An 18,716-nucleotide genomic window follows, 5' to 3' on the forward strand; every position below is an offset into this window, starting at 1 on the left:
AGAACTCCAGCATCGGAGGGTCATGTAGACAAGAAATAAGCCTCTTTAGTGTTGAGCCACTGCAATTTTGTGGTTTATTTGTTATGTCAGGAGGCTTCACGCTAACAAATGCAGAAAGGATTACAAGATAAATAACAGATAAAGCATGTAGCACTCTATCTACTCATGGTAAGTACTCAATAAACAGTATTCAGGAAAGAAAAGAAGAATAAAGAAGCAGAGCTTGTGATGATGAGCAGAGAGTGGCTCACAGCCTCTAGGGAGCTTGGAGATGTATGGAGTGTGGCTGCTTCTACTTTTATTTGGGGCCTGAAGCACAGGTCTTAACCTAGTAGACATAAAGATACCTCTGAAATCTAAAGAGAGGGACACCTTCACAGGAATGGATCAATGAATGAATGAATGAGAGGGAGTTCATGGGCCTCCTCCACCCTATCTTTGTACAACCTGTTCCCCAACTCCCTCCTGACCAACACATATGCTCACCCAACTCCCCACTCCTAAGCAAGGTTAAGAACCCTTGGCTTGGAATTTGGAGCTGCTGACAACCTCCTACCTCCTGGCCCTAGAGCCCACAAGCCACAGCTCTACTCTGTGACAGGCCCCTTTGCCCCTTGAAAGATGTCCATGTCCCAATCCCTAGAACCTGTGACTATGTTACCTTACCTGGCAAAAGGGATTTTACAGATGATTAAGTTAAGGGTCTTGAGATGAGAAGATTACCCTGGATTATCCAGGTAGGCGCAATGAAATCACAAGTGTCCTTATAAGTGAAAGAGGAAAGCAAGCCTGTCAGAGTGAGAGAGGAGATGTGATGATAGAAGCAAGGTCAGAGAATCAGAAAGAGATCTGAAGATGCTATGCTGCTGGCTTTGAAGACAAAGGAAGAAGCCACTAGCCAAGGAGTACAGGTGGTCTGTAGAAGCTGGAAAAGGCAAGAAAAAGATTCTCCCCCTAGAGCCTCCAGAAGGAACCAGGCTGCCAACAGCTGGACTTTAGCCTCATGAAAGGGATTCGGGACTTCTGACCTCCAGAAATGTAAGATGATAAATGTGTGTTGTTTTAAGCCATTAAATGTGTGGTGACTTCTTACAGCAGCAAAAGAAAACTAATATCCCTCCCCAGAACCAGCCTCCGTGGCCTGGCTGCTGGGTTCCTCCCTGCCTCGGCTTGCTACACTGGCCACACAGACATAAGAAGCCACTTTGGGTTCTCAAGCCTTAGTCCTTAGAGCAGAGAAGCATGTCCCAATACTGATGAGTAGAGCCTCATCACAGCACAGCTGTCCAGCTCTGTGATCCAGCCATTATCCATCAAGGGCCAAACCAACTATGATGGCACACAAGATAACTACCAGCTCTATTAACTGGGAAATGACTTCTTGGCAACAGAAAGGATTTCACCATCATCAGATTACTAATACATTACTGGGAAGGCTTGACATTTCTTCTGGAGCTCATCACTCGGTAGCTCACTAGGTAGGCAGAGGACATGATAAGGTAATAATATTTTTATGGCGATTTGTACATCCACTAGATTTGTTTCATGTGTTAAATAATGTAATGGGTGAGTTTCCAAATTCACTTCATGTTTTAAAAGATTATAACGGATCCATAATGGCAGGCAGACCCAGATAACACCTCCTCAAGGGGAATCAGGCCCTCTGTCTCCCCCTTCCACTTCTAAAACAGGGGTGGCAAGGTAGGGGGGAGATGTTATAGGCTGAATTTCATCCCCCCAAAATTCATATTTTGAGGCACCCCCAGTACTTCAGAATGTGAGTGTATCTGGAGACACGGAGTTTAAAGAGCTAACTAAATTAAAATGAGATCATTAGAGTGGGCCCTAATCCAACATGACCTTGTAAGGTCCTTGTAAGAAGAGGAAATAAGGACACAGATGTGCACAGAGAGAAAGCCATGTGAAGACACAGGGAGAAGATGGCCACCTACAAGCCAAGGAGAGAGGCCTCAGGAGTAACCACACCTGCCAACACCTTGATCTTGGGCTTCTAGCGTCCAGAATTCTGAGAAAATAAATTCCTGTTGTTTAGACACTATTCCAGTCTGTGGTACTTTGTTATCGCAACCCTCGAAAACTAATACAGGAGGCTATCCTTATCAGCACCCGAGAAATTGCACTAAGAATTTCTCTACTAGGCGAACAGCCAGAATTAATGTACTAAGTTCTTGTTTTCAATATATTCAACTCTTTTATAAAAGTAGCAAATTGGTATCTTATATTCTGTTCATTGCACTCACTAATTAGGTGAAAAGTACTAACATTTTTCAAGTCCCTGCAATACACCAGCTTCTGTAATCTGCTCTTTACATTTGTTACCTTCTTTAATCCTCACAAGAGACATTGTTGTTCCTTAAAAAGACAAACAAAAGCACCGAGGAGGCTCAAAGCAGTTAAATAACTTGCCCGAGGCCACACGGATACTTTGTGAAATTAACGTCTAGATCTACGCGGTTCTCAAGCTCACACGTTTTCCCAAAATTTTGCACAACCTTTTCCACACAGCTGTCTGTTATCTCTGTCCTGAAAGAGGTGAGCTCTCCCAAAGAGATAGGAAGATTAATAGAGGCCCTATTCGTTTCCTCTGAGCCCCCGAGCTATTTCAGGGTAGGGGGGGTGAGGGGGAGAGAGAGTAGTAAGTAAGAGGATGAGAAAGAGACAAGCATCCTTTTTTATGTATACATAGGAAACAAAAATCTGACTGCCTATTGAGAGGGTATGCGCATCATTTCCCCTCCCTTGGTGATGCTGCTGAGGCTTCGGCTGCTTCGGGAGTGCGATAAACAAGTTGTAATATATTAGTGGGAACAGTTGCCCTGCGCTCCTAGAGCTGGAAGAATTTCTGAGAAATGGTTTTTATGGCACCGATCTCCTTGGAGACCTTAAATAACAGCCTAAAATGTATGGTACAGAGATCACAGGGTTTATTACTTTAGTTTCAGTCTGGTGTTCTGCAATTTATAGTTTTCCTGATAAATTGGGATCCATTCAGCTGGTACATAATATGTGGGATGGTGGAATTGTCTCTTCTGCACTGAAGGATTAGAAATGGGCAGAGGCTTGATCGAGTAATAACGGTGCCAGCCCAAGCTGTGCGTGTCAGACAGGACCCGAGCTGTGCATTTGGGCTCATTTTAGAGTGAGCCCCACAGTAGGGGGGTCCCCTTCCTTCATCTCCCAACCCCTTCTAATCCCAGAGAAGCTAGGCACTGAGTTAGTAATCTCATGCTTTCACTGGAGCTGGCTAAAGGTGAACAAATTCACAGTGTAATACTCCCTTTTTTGGAGTGTGGAGAGGTCTCTACTAAAACAAGCAAATTAAAATTACACTTTAGAATCTAGTAATAGAGGAATGGCTTTTCATCCAGAACGTAGGAGCACACTATTCCCTATTTTTCATGCATTCAGTTAAAATAAAATCTGCTTTTAGTGGCCGTAGCTGCTCTCTATGCACTTAATTAATCTGACATTGTCAGAAATCAGATTTTGCAAGCCATGAACAAAGAACATTTGAGAGAAAACTGTGCATTCAGATTTTCAGCCAATTGATCAGTCTGTTGGCTTAAAAAAATTTTTTTAAGAAAGGAAAGGGACGTCAATTGAATTTTCTTGTTGTTGTTTCAGCTTTAAAAAAATCAAGCTAATATACAGGAACAGTAACTTTCTTTCCACTGAAGACTGGTATAGATTTTAGCATTTGAACATTGGAGCCCTTTCAGAACCCATCTGGCTGTTAATCTGCAAAGGATGAAGGATTTACACAAAGGGCCTCAACTCTGAAGTGTCATTGGGTTCCATTGGCTCAGTAATTCCTGAAAATGAATTTAAACAACAAAGCTCAATAATTCTATAGACTTTGTTAGCCTGTTTCTTTGGAGAAAAAAGAAAAGAAATGAGCTTGAGTAAGAGAAATTGGGAAAATGGTTAGAAGAGAAGAAATTTCCCCACCCCACCTGATGAATTCTAGATCTTCCTTTGATCTCGGAAGGTGCCCAGTTTTCTGTAATAAGAAAGGTTTTCCAATGTGTGAATGCACATTGCAGCTCAGTCCTAGGTAGCCAGCTTTTTTCATAATAGGTGTGGTCCTAAAATAAGTTAACCCCACCGTATGATGTCATTAGGCTCCTTAGAAACGAGATGAGGCAGAGGATCGAATGAACATCCGGTGTTGTGAGAGTTGCTGCATTCCATGCCTCAGTAACATCAACTGCTGCTGCAGAACCATCCAGAGCCAGTTCTGTTAAAGAACTGGTCAGGTGCAAGGTCATGTGTATCCTCATGGGTGTTTTATCAAGGATCCAGGCAACTGTTTTTGAAAATGGAGAGACAACCCAGCGTGCTTACTATTTTATAACCTATAGCAAGATTCTCAGTGGTCTTGTCTGCCAGAAAAGATGCATTATAGAAATGACTGGTCTGAATGCAAAGGTCCCATGTGCAGTGGCCATTCAAATACAGAGGGAGGGAGGGGAAAATTGACAAGATAGGGGCCGAAGGATGCAGTGATTGGCCCAAAGGGGCTGTCCTAAGTACCAGGCAGGAAGCTCCTCTCCTGGATCCCTTCATTCCCACAACAACCTCACAAGGTAAGAATTGCTACTACCATTCCCCTTTTGCCCATGAGGAAATTGACACTTAGACAAAATGACTCATTTCAAGATCCACAAGCTCTAAGTTATGGAAGCAAGGTTTGAAATCAAGAAATCTGCCTAAACTATGCACATTTTCAGTAGTAGGGTACATCCTTTGGTGGAGAAAATTGAGTTTATAAAGTTTGGCAACCAACCTGAGACCCAACTGTGAGAGCATAATTCACTCATCATTAGGGACTGCGTAAAGAGTAATGTAATAGAGACACATGCAGAATCAAGACCTACCATTGTATCTACACACAAGAAAAGACCCACTCAAAGCTCGAGCACCTCACGGCCAATAACTAGATAGATGATTTATAACAGCCATTTTAACTTTGCTGTGGGACCATCAAAAATGGAGCCACTTCTTTAAAAACATCCTCCTCTGTGATATTTTTAATACCTTCCCATCCTTTCTTTGCCCCCTCTCCCAGTTATCCCTCAATGATTAATCCCTTCCTCTTGTCACTGGTTTCTCTCACCCTGAACACTTCCAATTACTGAGCTGTTAACTGGAATAAAGCAACCTCACAGACCCTCCAAGGTAAGCCTAGAGAAATGGCAATCATCGCTGCAAGCAAGAGATGTCCTCATCTAAAAGAAAACAAATCAAAACACACAAGCTTCACACCCTGATTACTTCTCAGAGGAAGGCCAGTCATCTGTTGGAGTAATTCTATTTTTCTTTCTTTCTTTCTCTTTTTCTTTCTCCCTCTCTTTTTTTAAGTACAACTTCCAGCCATGCTCATAGAGATAGATAAGTATAGCCAGGAAAATCTTTAAAATTACAACCAACTACTTGAAGGACTAGGAGTCCTTTGAGTTCTCATGATGGTGTAAAGTAGCCACTTTCTGAAGAAGTAGTAAGAGGCTTTCTGTGACCAGAGGGTGAGAAGATGTGACTTCCTTCATTAGCAGCCATATCTGGCCTTCCAATCCAAAGCCACACTTCCCCATTCGTGGGGAAATGGAGAAGTGTTACACATCAAGGCTTATGTAGTTGATATCTTGCTCAGAGTCAAGGCCCTCCTATGTTCATCTTCCTGGGGAGAAATTAGTTTTTCTGTCCAGGGAGCAGGAGGAGTAGTTTAAAAGGCTAGTTAGCTCCTCTTCATGTTGGAATGGGAGAGAAACCTCAGAGACCCACCCCAAAGAAGGCCCATCTACCCTGGCATTCCTCCATCAGCTATTCCCACACTCTCTTGGGCTTTCCTTGGAGGAACAGTGTGGGATGGTCCTCCCAGCCTCTGGAAATGACTCTGGTATGGATTCAGATTACGTATTCACTCCTTCAGCAAAGATCTGTATGGAGCACCTGTGATAAACCAGAAAATGGTAGTAGGGATCAAAAACACTGAAGAGTCAGTCCCGACTGTGACAAGGAGCCGGCAGACTGGTTGGGGAAAGGGACAAACAGAAGATTATACTAAAATAAGTAAGGGCTATGACAGAGCCAGGCATGGATTTCATGGGCGAGGATGGGGTGGGAAGCACATAACATGGGCTAAGAAGAGGCATCTGGAGGTGAGGACTAAATTGAGCCTTAAAAAAGGAGTTTTTAAAAAAGAAAAGGGGGCCACAGACAGATGGCCTGATAACATTCTTAACTTAGAAGTAACAATTCTCTTATGGGCTGAATTATGTCCTCAAAAAATTCGTATGTTGAAGTCCTAACCCCAGTACCTCAGAATGTGACTGTATTTGGAGACAGGGCCTTTAAAAAGGTTATTAAAGTAAAATGAGGTCATATAGGTGGGCCATGACCCAATATGACTGGTGTCCTTGTAAGAAGAGGTTAGGACACAGGCACACACAGAGGAAAAACCATGTGAGGAAACTGGGAGAAGACGGTTATCTATGAGACAAGGAGAGAGGCCTCAGAAGAAATCAGTCTTGCTGACATCTTGGTCTTGGACATTTAGTCTCCAGGACTGTGAGTAAACAAATTTCTGTTGTTTAAGCCCCCAGTGTGTGCACTTTGTTATGACAGCCCAAGTAAATCAATACACCCTCTAAGAGAGAAACTAATAAAAGATAGTATATTATGCAGGTGTTCTTCATAAGAGCAGCAATCTTGCCTCCCTTGTTTACCTTTCTATTCTAGCACTCAAGAATGGTGTGTGGCAGATACCCCATAAATACCTGGTCCCTGAACATGCCAAGCACACCTGGCCTCAGGACATTGGCACTTGCTGCCTTGAACGTTCCCCTTGAATGTTCCCACCCTCCCACCTGCATTGCTCACTCTCTCTCTCTCTTCCTTCAATCACTCTCAGGGCCTTCTCCCTGCTTGAGCTTTACTTACAGCACCTTCCAACTGACATAGCCCATGGTTGTTTGTTGACTCTCTGCCTTCCCCACCCCCTGCTGGAATATAAGCTCCATGAGAGTAGAAGCTTCATCTTCTTGTGCAGTTGACATCTTAAGCAATTAAACAGTACCTGGCACATAGTAAGCACTCAATAAGTATTTATCGAACAAAGGAATGCATTATTCACACAGTTACATCCTCCCTCAAAGCCATCCTTATCCCTTTGCTCCAATTCTGTGTTCATCAAAGCCCTCTGTGGTCCTAACTCAGTGATCTTAATATCAGGAGAGTTCTCTGAAGAGTTCCAGTTTTTCTCTTTTTTCACTTTAATAATAAGACCCAGACAAGAGTTTTATAGGTGAGATACAATAAACGTGGGAGGGCTTCCCATTGTCCATAAGGTCAAGTCCAAATCCTTAGCACGTCATACTATGCTCTTCATGATCTGGCTCCTGCCGTCTCCTCCACCCTCATTTCCCCTACTCTCTGCCTCCTATTTTAGACTTTGATACATTGAGACACTTGTGACTAATCCACTCACTCACCCAACACTGAGTGGGACCTCCTCTGTGCCCTGCACAGTAGTTCCCTGCCCACTGACCTTTTTGTATGCTGTTTCCTCCCTTTACCAACCTCCCTCTGGCTTTGCCAAGTTAACACACATTTGTTCTTTCATGGGCAGATTATCAGAGCTGAGATTCAAACATAGAGGAACAAGCCAGAAAGAAGATCAGAGAGGACCACCAGGCAGGCTGATCTCTGGGTTTCAATGGAGCTTTAGGATCATGAAACCTATCCACAAAGAAGGCAAGGGGAGACCAAAGACAGTTACTTTATTTTATGTGGTCACTTGATGTCCATTTTTTGCCTGCATTATCCTTTCTGTCTGTCCCCATCAATGTTTGAGGTGGTAAATGTGTAAAAGATGAGGAGTTGTGGTGATTTAACTCAGTCTATACATTTCACCCACCACAGTGTGTGGATGGGAATTTTATGAAAACTTGATTGATATTAAATTATAGCAAGATACCATTCTGCATTCAAAAGATAGGTAAAATCTGTAAAATTCAGATGATCTCAAGCATTGGCAAGGATTCGCGGAAGTGAGTCCTCTCGTACACACTGCTGGAAGTGCAAGATCCTCTTTGGAAGGCACAAGAGACATGCATGTGTGCCCAAGGAGGCACATGTGAGGGTGCCTGTGATAGTACTGTTTGTCATAGCAAAACATTGGATACAATCTAAATGTCCATCAATACAGGAATGACCATACCATGCAATACTACATACTACTATTGTACCACTCGATTCAATCGCCTCGTGAACTCCATGAACTCAAGGGTTTTGATTTTTTTCTGTTGGTTGTCTAGTGCATTCCTAGTAATTCAAAACAGTGCCTGGCTCCTAGCAGGCACCCAATAGATATCCACTGAATAAATAGAAGTTGAGTAAAAAATCATGTTACAGAATATGTACAGTAAAATACTTTTATATGTGGCAATTTGTATTAGAAAAAAGAAATAGCTTGTATTTTCTGTGAATACATGTAAGTATGTTAATGCTTAGGAAAAGATCTGGAAGGATACAACAAACGGGGAATTCACTGGGGGCAAAGTAGGGAGGGTCAATAGGGACTTTAGCTTTAATGATAATGTTTTAATTATTACAAGGAGAATATTCATGTTACTTGGCTAATAAAAAATTAATTTAAAAAAATTTTTAAACGCACCATTAAAACTATGATACTTGCTCCTGAGGGAGAGGGAAACAATTAGCCCAGTGTTCTCTAATTTTCCTTTGTCTAGAAATGGGACGAGTCCCAGAATTTGAAGACAGAAGCCAGTCTGCAGGTGCTGAGAATCAGGGTCTACCAGGGCAGGAGCCAGGCCACTGCAGGGCAGGGTGGTGTCCATGGAAATAAGGATGAGGAAATTGGTCTCAGAAATTTTACTTAGGAAGAAAAGTAATGGCCAAACTTCCAAAGGGATAAAGAAGAGCGATGAATCATAAAGGATTCCAAAGCAACAATGACTAGCATTGTTGAGTGACCAGCAGATGGACTGTTTAGGAGGAAGAGCTTTGAGAGGAGACAAATAGTGGCTTGGGAAATTCTGGGCTTGAAGTGATTGTGAGATATCCAGTTGGAAATATCTAGTAGGTAGGGGGATATTTGTGGAAATGGAACAGGGTTGATGTCAATTTAGAAGTTATTTTCATAGAAGGGATAATGAAGCGGTGGAATTTGAATGAGCTCTCCAGTGGGGAGAGCATGAGGACTGAAGAGAAAGGGGAAGGTATTTAGTCAACAGCCACCCAGTTAGGGCAATACCCAGGTATGGTGCTTGTCTAGCAGTAGCTCTGTCATATCACTCAAAAAAGGTCAAGAATTCAGACAGTAATGTCAATGACTGAACTTTGACCAATGTGTGTCAATAGGAAGCAACTATTAGCAAATTCATTGACAAGAGTCCTGTTTATGTCTGTTGTCAATTGCAATCAATTGCCTGGATAGAAATGTCCTTGATTGATAGGTCATCCCTGCCTGCAAGGTTACGGCTTGTGTGAAATGCACCAATGTTGTGTTCCCTGGGAGGGGCCTCTCCTTTCACACAGTACAAGACTAGCTGTTGTCCTGGACCACCAGGGTTATTCACAGAGGATTACTCACAGAGGAACACCAAATCACTATCTTTGTGTGATAATTTCAGGACAAGGATTCCTCAAGAGATGCAACAGATTGATACCCAAAACCCTATTGAAAGGCTCAGTCCAGTCCAGTTAAGACTCTGCTCTCAGTTAAAATGCACAGAACTCCCATGGCAATGGCACCTTAGAAAGTGTGTTGACTTTGGAGTCAACCCAACTGGGAGTCAAATCCTAATCTTACTGATTTAGCTGTTTGAGCTTGATTCTCAGAGCCTGTATTTGCACACCTATGAAATGGGGCATTAATGAATATCTTGCAGAGCTATTATAAGAAATAAAGGAAACCATGTATGTAGACCACATGGCACATGATGGCCCCAGAAAAAATAGCCGTTCCCTTCCCCCGTCCCCTCTCTGAGGGAATAAAAGGAAACGGTTCCAGGTGGTTAGGGGTGAGAGAGACATGCCTGACGGCTACATGGATTTGCTTCACTATAGACTCCACACAACTCTAAATGATGACTTTGCTGATAACTAGTGCTTGATGAGGTAGGTCTATGCTCACCTGGATCTTGCACATCACCAAAGGAAAAAATCAACCTGCTTGACACTAAGAAAGGAACATATAACTAAACAGTGTCATAAATCTTTTTCTTGGAGCCCTAGATGTGGGAAGAGGAAGAGGAAAGAAAAATGGAAGAGTTCTTTCTTAGAAGAAGACAGTCCCAAAGCATCACCATTTCACGTTTGATCACTAACTCACTCAGCTTCTCTTCCTCCTCTCTGTGATGGGGTCACTCCAGCATGTGATGGAAGTAGAAGAGATTAGGAAGATAAGAGGAGCAGCAAGAATAGTGATTAGAGCAGAGCCAAGAAACCAGGACCTGCTGTCTTACTGCACCTGCATGGTGCCAGACCACCTGGCCTCACAGTGAACAGCTCAGCCATCAGTATGTTCCATCCACATGGTGCCAAAGGCTTGAGTAACTGCCCAAACTTTTCATGTTGTGTTTGTATGTGTGGCTGTCAAATGACCCAGTCGTTCTAGAGGGTGGAAATAAATAAAAGATGGGGGGGGGGGGGGGAAGGATTTCCTCCTCGTGTACCTTTCCCAATAACCTCTAGTCAGAAAGTGAATATCCACATCCTAGTCACCTACATGCACTTTTTCAGAGCCATTTTAACTAACCCTCCCAGCCTACCTTACATTTCATTACACTATATATAGCCAAATCTATGGTGACATTTAAGCACATTTTGATGATGACATGGAGGTTAAGAGAATGGGTTCTGGAAGCTAAATTCCACAGTGCATCCATGCTTTTCCATTAAGGAAGCTGTGTAACTTTGAGCACGTTATTTAATTTCTCTGTGCCTGAGTTTCCCCATCTATAAAATTGTTAAACGTGGGTAATATTAATACCTGTTCTATTAGTACAACATATGTCGCAGGTTTCTTTTGAGGATGAAATAAGTGAATAGGCATAAAACTATTAGGACAGTAGATTCTACTAATGCGATAGCATAGATCAGGCATAGAGTTAGAGCTCAGTAAATATTAATTATCATCATCATTATTATTAACAACAAATTAATAGCATGAGGTTATGAGCGATCATAAGAGACCATCCAATCTCTGGTCTATGAGTACTATTTTCAAATCTACTTTTTATCAATATTCCATGATCTCACTTAATTCTATAATTAACCCTCATTTTTAGGATATTCTTTAGTGTGTGCATGTATATTATTTATGTAGAGACGTTAGTAATGCTGATAAAGCATAGCGCAGTGACCACATGTCCCAGATTATCTTGGGCAACTCAATTTTATCTTTTTTTCATAAAAGGCCTTGATTTGCTAAATACATAGCTAAATTGGATTTAATTTCTGTATCACTGCAAGATTTCCAACTACATAATTTTACAAATCAAGTACAAAGCTTTTGGCCCTGACTTTTCATTCTGAAAATGATTATAACGAGCATATGTAATTTTAAAAGAATAGGTTCTAATGATTTCCATGCTGGTAACAACACATCTAGGAACTACAAAAAAAATGTGGTGAGGGTTTTTGGCCTAGAGATTCATTTTGTCGCTAAGGAAGCTGGTTTTCACCTTGGTCAACACAGTGCTTTACTCAGGGTGTAAGCAATTAGAGTGCAACCTTTCTGATTCACAGTAATGACCACAAGACTCAATGAATGCATGATCTACTGACTTTTGCTTATTAGTGAGAATGTGAAAAGATGAGATGAAAAACAAACAGGCTATATTATACACTAAAAGTATGAGAAATACATCTCAGTGTTATTTGTACTTATTTATTTTCTAATTTAGTATATTCCTGCCAAAGACATGGGGGAATCCAAAGTTTCTCTAAAACAAAGTAAATTTTGTCATCCTTAATATTAACTACAGTGTGGAGGGGTTCACGGAAGGAGATTCAACTGGCTATGCTTCAACAGGAAAATACTAGAAGAAATTACTCTTTAGGTTTGGAGCGGGAAGACCAGGACTCTCCATTTCTAACTCTGTCACAGAGAAGCTACATGGCCTTAGGAAAATCATACACTCACCTTTATGATTGGATTGCAAGACCACTGGGCTCCTTCAGTGCCTAGCAGTTTATGGATTATGACTGCTCAATTTTGTACGAAAAAAAAAAAAAACCCTGCTACTGGGTCAGGTGTCTCAAAAGGATTTTTCTGGATTCTTCTTTTGAAATTTTACCTTTGTCTTCAAGATTAAGAAGACTTGCTTAGCAGCCTTACCTTGTTTAAATTGCACTCCTCTCCCAAAAGCTCCTAACAAGATGGGGCAGAAGAAACCACAGCCCCCATCAGCCCACAGAGACCCCCACTGTCCACTTACGAACATGAAGTCCCCGACAATGGAGCCCTTACAGTCCATCCAGTTCACTTAATGCATAAATGGCTCCTACTTGGAAATTTCTGGTGGGGTCTACAAAGGTGGTCTTGCCCTCAAAAACTCAAAGTCTTATAGAGAAGAAAGATAGACAGGTTCATAAATACTTGTGAATCAAGGCATATCATGGTAAGTTTCATTGGAGAGGTTCAAGGTAATCTGAGAGTTTGAAAAAGAAAGTAATTCTAGGGGACTCTGGGGAAGTTCCCTGGAGAGGTTGGAATTTGGGTCAAGTTTCAAAACTGGGTTGGAGTTAGGCAAGTTGAAATAGCAGGGAGGCCATTCCAGGAGGAAGGGTTGTTATTGTAAATGAACAGATTCAGAGGAGGGATGTGTAATGAGTTGAACAGTAACCCCTGAAAAGATATGTCCAAATTCTCTCCTCTGGTTCCTTTAAATGTGACCTTCAGAAGTGAGGTCTTTATAGATGTGATTAAGTTCAGGATCTCAAGATGAGATCATCCTGGGTTTAGGGCGGGCCCTAAGTCCAATGACAGGGATCCTTGTAAGAGACAGAAAAGGAGAAGACACATAGACAAAGGGGGCAAAGGGCATGTAATGACAGAGGCAGGGATTAGAGTTATGCTGCCACAAGCCAAGGAATACCAGGAGCCATCAGCAGCTGGAAGAAGTGAGGAAGAATTCTTCCATAGAGGCTTCAGAGGGAGTGTGGCCCTGCCAACAGCTTGATTTTGGACTCATGGCCTTAAGAACTTTGAGAGAATAAATTTTGGTTGTTTTTTGCCACCCAGTTTGTGGTGCTTTCTATGGAATCCCTGGGGAACCAGACATGTTTTCAGCAAGAGGAATATGAGGGACCCACCTGGCTCTCTCTTGCGTAGTGGTGTTTTTTGGAGAGGTGGGGACTGAGGGGAGAAAGGAAAGAGAATAACAAAAGGATAAGACTTCAAAGAAAGGTAGGAATGATGTGGCAAGCTCTTTGAAGAGGAATGGAGAAACACAAAAACATTTGAGACATAGCAGGAGTGTCAAGACCAAAGAACTCAGATTGGGTGTGAGGCAGACTTGCAGGGATAGAGACTAGGGATGGGAAACTGTTGCAAAAGTTCACAGAAAAGAGACAAGGGATTAAATGGAAGCAATGGCAACAGTGTTGAGATCTGGCAGATGTTGGGTTGAGGATTTTGTGATTAGTTGGGTGTGTTAGGGAGCAGGAGAAAGAAGTCCAAGCGACTCTTACGGAAACTCCAGTTTTAAGTGTTTAAACAAAGGAAGAGAAGCCAGTAAATGAGCTCAGGATTTTAACAGAGACAGACAAAGAGAACTAGTGGAGTACCAAAGGAGGCTGGAGATCGGAGCAGGAGGCACCGTCTAATGTTATGCACAGGTCAACAGGCTTCAAAGAGAGTTTGGTGATTAGGTGGTTGGTGGTGATTTGGGGGATCCTACTAGCTATGGAATAGCAGGAAGTGCAAATTATAAGAGAGTAAGAAAGGAAATGGACTTATCAAGTAAAATGTATGCCCTTAAGATAATTTTGGTAAAAGCGAGTAATGTATAAGATGTAACTTGAAGTGAAGCAGTGTGAAGAAAAGGTCCTTTAGCCTTTGATCAGGCTTCAGCATGTTAACATGCTGTCTCCAAAGATCCCCTGCTAATCTGCAAATGATACGGGAAACACTAATTCATAACATAAATATGTTTGCTAGATGAGCTAATTGTCACTCAAAAAGAGCTATCATTCAAAAAGGATGCCTGAGGGACTGGAATATAGCATGAATCTGTGTTTACTAGAAAAGAGATCAGGGCAAGATCAGCTTATGTTTTAATGGAGTATACAGCAGATGGTCCTAGAGAGCCGGGGGCTTGAGGAGGGGGTAGCATGATGCTACAGGAAAACCAGAGATAGGAAGTGGATATGGGGTAGGACAAACTAAACTTTGCCTACTTTGCCATGCTGCCTAGGGACAGCCCGTGCCTTGTGGGTCCTCCAGTCACTCAGTGATTTGTTCTGGTAATTATCTAGCAAGTATCCTCCAAAGAGAATTCAAGGAATGGGTAATAATCTGAAAGTACACAATGCCTCTGATTTCTGGGCCTTGTCATATACTCAAGAGTATTTTTCAAGGGTGTTCAAGAAAGTGCAAGACAATTGCCGCCAGTCCAAGAAGATTTTGTGCAAAGATCCTCACAGAGCATCAGAAACAGAGTATTTCTAAGTGGAAGAGACCAGAGGTCACCCAGCCCTGCTCTCTGCAGCAGTGTGGGTCATTATCCAGTTTGTATACCATAGAACAAACCCTCAGTTCCTCATTTCTCCTGTTTGTTTACTACCTTAAATATTAGGGCCCATAATGCACAATTTTCCTGATAGCAAAGAATATCCAGAAATGTAATGACACTTGTAAAGAAACATAAAAAAGATTAGAAACTCAGGATATATAAAAGGCCACCCGAAAGATCACTCAGCCTCTCCTCTTCCTACCCCAGGGACCCTGCCTATGACCTCAAAGACTGGTAAGAATTTATTATAGTTTTTAAACATTTTCTTCAAAACTCCACAGTCAAATTTAGTATCTGAGAACTATATAGGGGAAGGAGGTATGGAGAAATAGAAGGTTTCCATCTTGTAGAAGATTAGACATTTCAAAATAATGGTTGACTTGGTTATTGCAAGGTTTAAATGGAGAGCTTAATCTGAACAACTACCTACAAACTCAGGGTTTCATGGAACACAGGAGGGGCCTCAACTTCCTGGTAGCCTCTGTGAAGAAGACATTAGGGTTGGCAGTAAAGGTCCTGTGACAATGAGGCTAAGAACTGAACAAAAAAGGGTGACAAATATTTACCCCAACTTCAGAAGTCAGAAACCTCCATTCACTCAACACATATTTACTGACTTCCCGCCATGAGCCAGACACTGGTCTAGAAAGGCAAGGAACTCTTTATGGGTCAGGAAGGAACCAAAAGATTCAGCCTTTATGATAGCCATGAATTATTTTTAATGTGACATTGCATGGTGATCCTCAAATGTGGAAAGAATTTTCCTCAAGTTTCAGAGGTGACAGAGCACGAGGGCAATGGCAGAGGCTATAGAACATATGGTGGCAATGGTCCACATAGTAACTGGAGAGGAGGACAATTCTGGCATCCCTTAGATGTGCCTCCATTGGAAGAGCAAGAAATAGACTTTGAGTCCTTGTCAAGTGAGGACTCCAGTTGTCCTGTTGTCCCAACCCAGAGTCCTGCACAGATCTTCTGATGAATGGCTTGTTCTTCCTGTCCAATATCTCTTCTCCCTTCTTCTATGGACAGAATTCCTATTTTCCCTAGAAAAGCCATTCCATGTGACTCAGAGAAGGCTAACCTAACCTTAGGTCGGAACTTTCTCCCTGGGACCTGGGACCAGACTACCAGAGTTCTGGACTTTACTGTCAGAGCTCTTTCTCCTGGACTGGAGAAAGAGCCTGTCCAAGAGGTGGAGAGAAATGCGGAAGCATGAAGACATTGTTGGAGCACTTGGATCCAGCCTTACCTGAAACCAGGGTCTACCCCTGAACTTTTTACTACTTGAAACTTGGCTGCTTTGAATTAGGTTTCTGTTACTTAACACTGCACAAATCCAATCTAATAAGAAAGAAGGCATGCTCCAGATGCACTCCTAAACCAGACTTGATGAAAAATAATTAAGAATTGGGAGGAAGCTGAAGTCACAGAGTCCTATTTCCAAGCCAGCAACATGGTGAGCCTTTGAAACAAGCTCTGCTGGATGCACAGCCTTAACCTGCCCCCTTCCAAGCGACCCTGCTCAGTATCAAACGATTCTACTTATTTTTATGATTTTAATGACATTTATTAGGATTTTTTCTAATTACAAAAATTATATATTTTCATCACAGAAAGTGCTGAAAAACAGAAAACCATGTGTTCCCACCGCCCAGAAGGAAATAGCATTAAACACTTTAACATGTTTCCAGTTTTTTAATGCATATATTTTTCAATTATTCTCCCCTCTTTTAACTTATATACAACATGAACATTTTCCCAGATCAACCAATATTTTCATGCAGTGTGACTTTAATGAAGCATAATATTCTATCAAACAGATGTTTCATAATTTATCTACCCAGAACTTTTGGCCAAAATTTGAGTTTGTTTCCAATGTTTTGCTGGCATACATAACATTGTAAACATTATAAAACTTTACATAGATCTTCACCCTTAAGATGGTCCCTAGAACATAATTGTTTGTTAACGGGTATGAAATTTTCAAGATTTTGATAAATGACAATGAGATTTTTAAAAGACACCAAAAATGCTTCTCTCTTGGCCCTTTTTGCACCAATGGGTGCAAAGGGAAAGAATGTTTATTAATAAGCTAGATTCCTAACATAAAGGTTTTGGGGTATGTATTAGTTTCCTATTGCTGTGACAACGTGTTGCCACGCACTTGACAGTTCATGGCACCCACTCATTGTCTCCCTGTTCTCTGGCTGAGTGCTTTGCTTAGGGTCTCATGAGACCAAAATCAAGGGGTCAGTCAGCCTGATTTCTTATCTGGAGCCTCTGGGGAAGAATTCCAGGCTCCTTCCAGGCTCATTCAACTGCTGGCAGAATTTATTTCCTTCTCACAGTTTCCACATGACTCCCTCCATCTTCAAGCAACAACTCGGGGTCAAGTCCTTCTCATGCTTGGAATGTCTCTGACTTCTCCTTCTGCTACATGTCTCTGACTCCAGCCAAGAAAGTTCTCTGCTTTTAAGGGTTCATGAGATTAGATTGGGCCCACCTAATAATCCAGAATAATCGCCCTGATTTAAGGTCCATAACCTTAATTACACCCCCAAAGACCCTTTAGTCACGTCACATAGTATATTCATAGGTTCCAGGGATTGGAGCATGGACACTTTTGGGGGTGGCCGTCCTACCTACCTCAGGGGGGAACCACAAAACTGCACTAAACAACTCTACCATCTACAGTTACCTGACCAGCCAGCTTCCCCCGATGGCAATGCTTGGGGGTACTTTTTAGTCGTTTCAAGCATGGTATGGAGAATTGTTCTCTTCACACCTCCTGCGCACACCCCAGCAAGTCCCCAAATGGTCAAAAGGATTGTCTTGTGAAACTTTCGAACATCTCCCGTTGCTAGGAAACTGTGGTCCCCATTCCCTCGGGAGCAGGCTTCCCTTCAGATTTACATGCAGTGCTGTACCACTGTAATAAACCATATTGTGTCATGGGCTCAGGCTGTTGCCAGTCAAGAAAGAGTGTAAAAATTCAAGTGATTTTTACTTACAAATATAGGCCTATGGATGGTAACTCTGCCCTAAACACGGGTCTAGGTGCCTACATACATACAAACGTTATTGTGACCTACTAAGTTGGGTTTTTTCCCTCCCTGAATCTAACTCATTTATTCCTTATTAGTTTTCTGCAAAGGTTTTCCTCTCTATGGCTAATTTCGAAGGAAATAGTGTGAGAGTTTTCAGCAAAAGCAGTTTCCATGGTTACACTGAAGTCTTACTAAAAATAGCACATGATGTAATCTGCCAAACTTTAGCTACTAAAGTAACTAGACAAAATGGATCTGCATTTCTGTAGGAAGTTTGTTCTGTCGTTCAAGCTGTGTCTATGACACATGAAAAGAATAGTCTGAATTATTTTTAATGCCCGAGATTCCAGCTCCTCAAACACTCTTGTGGGCAGCTCCCAAGCTGTTCAGTCTCTGGAATTATTTCCAACATTGTGTGAAGGAGAGAGGCAGAGAGAGACAGGGAAGAAAGGGCGGGAAGGGGAGAAGGGAATGGAAGTACTTGCCTGCTTCATTTCTCCCCATGAGATAACATCTCCCTTTTCTCAAACAGCCCCTTTAAAGTCACCACCATATTGCATAATCTAAGGAGAAAGTGTTACTCTCATTTGATGAATCTACACTCTCTAAATTCTACAGCTCGCTACCTACTCTGTCTCCCTCACTTTGTCTCCTGGGCTTTCTCTTGAGTGATTGATTCAAGGTTTGGTACCAGAAGGAAATACAAGAGGGCGACTCATTCATTTTATTATTTCTCTCCCATTATCTCTGCTTGCTCTCTTTTATACGACACTAGAAGAGTGCAGACACCTGAGATTAAAGTATCTTCCCTCTTGCGTTTGGTGTTCTTTGTCCTCATTATGTTTGAACTGTCACTCTGCACAGCTGGGGCTCTGTTTCCAAT

Source organism: Equus asinus, chromosome 4 (assembly GCF_041296235.1).
Source record: "Equus asinus isolate D_3611 breed Donkey chromosome 4, EquAss-T2T_v2, whole genome shotgun sequence".
NCBI lineage: Eukaryota > Metazoa > Chordata > Mammalia > Perissodactyla > Equidae > Equus > Equus asinus.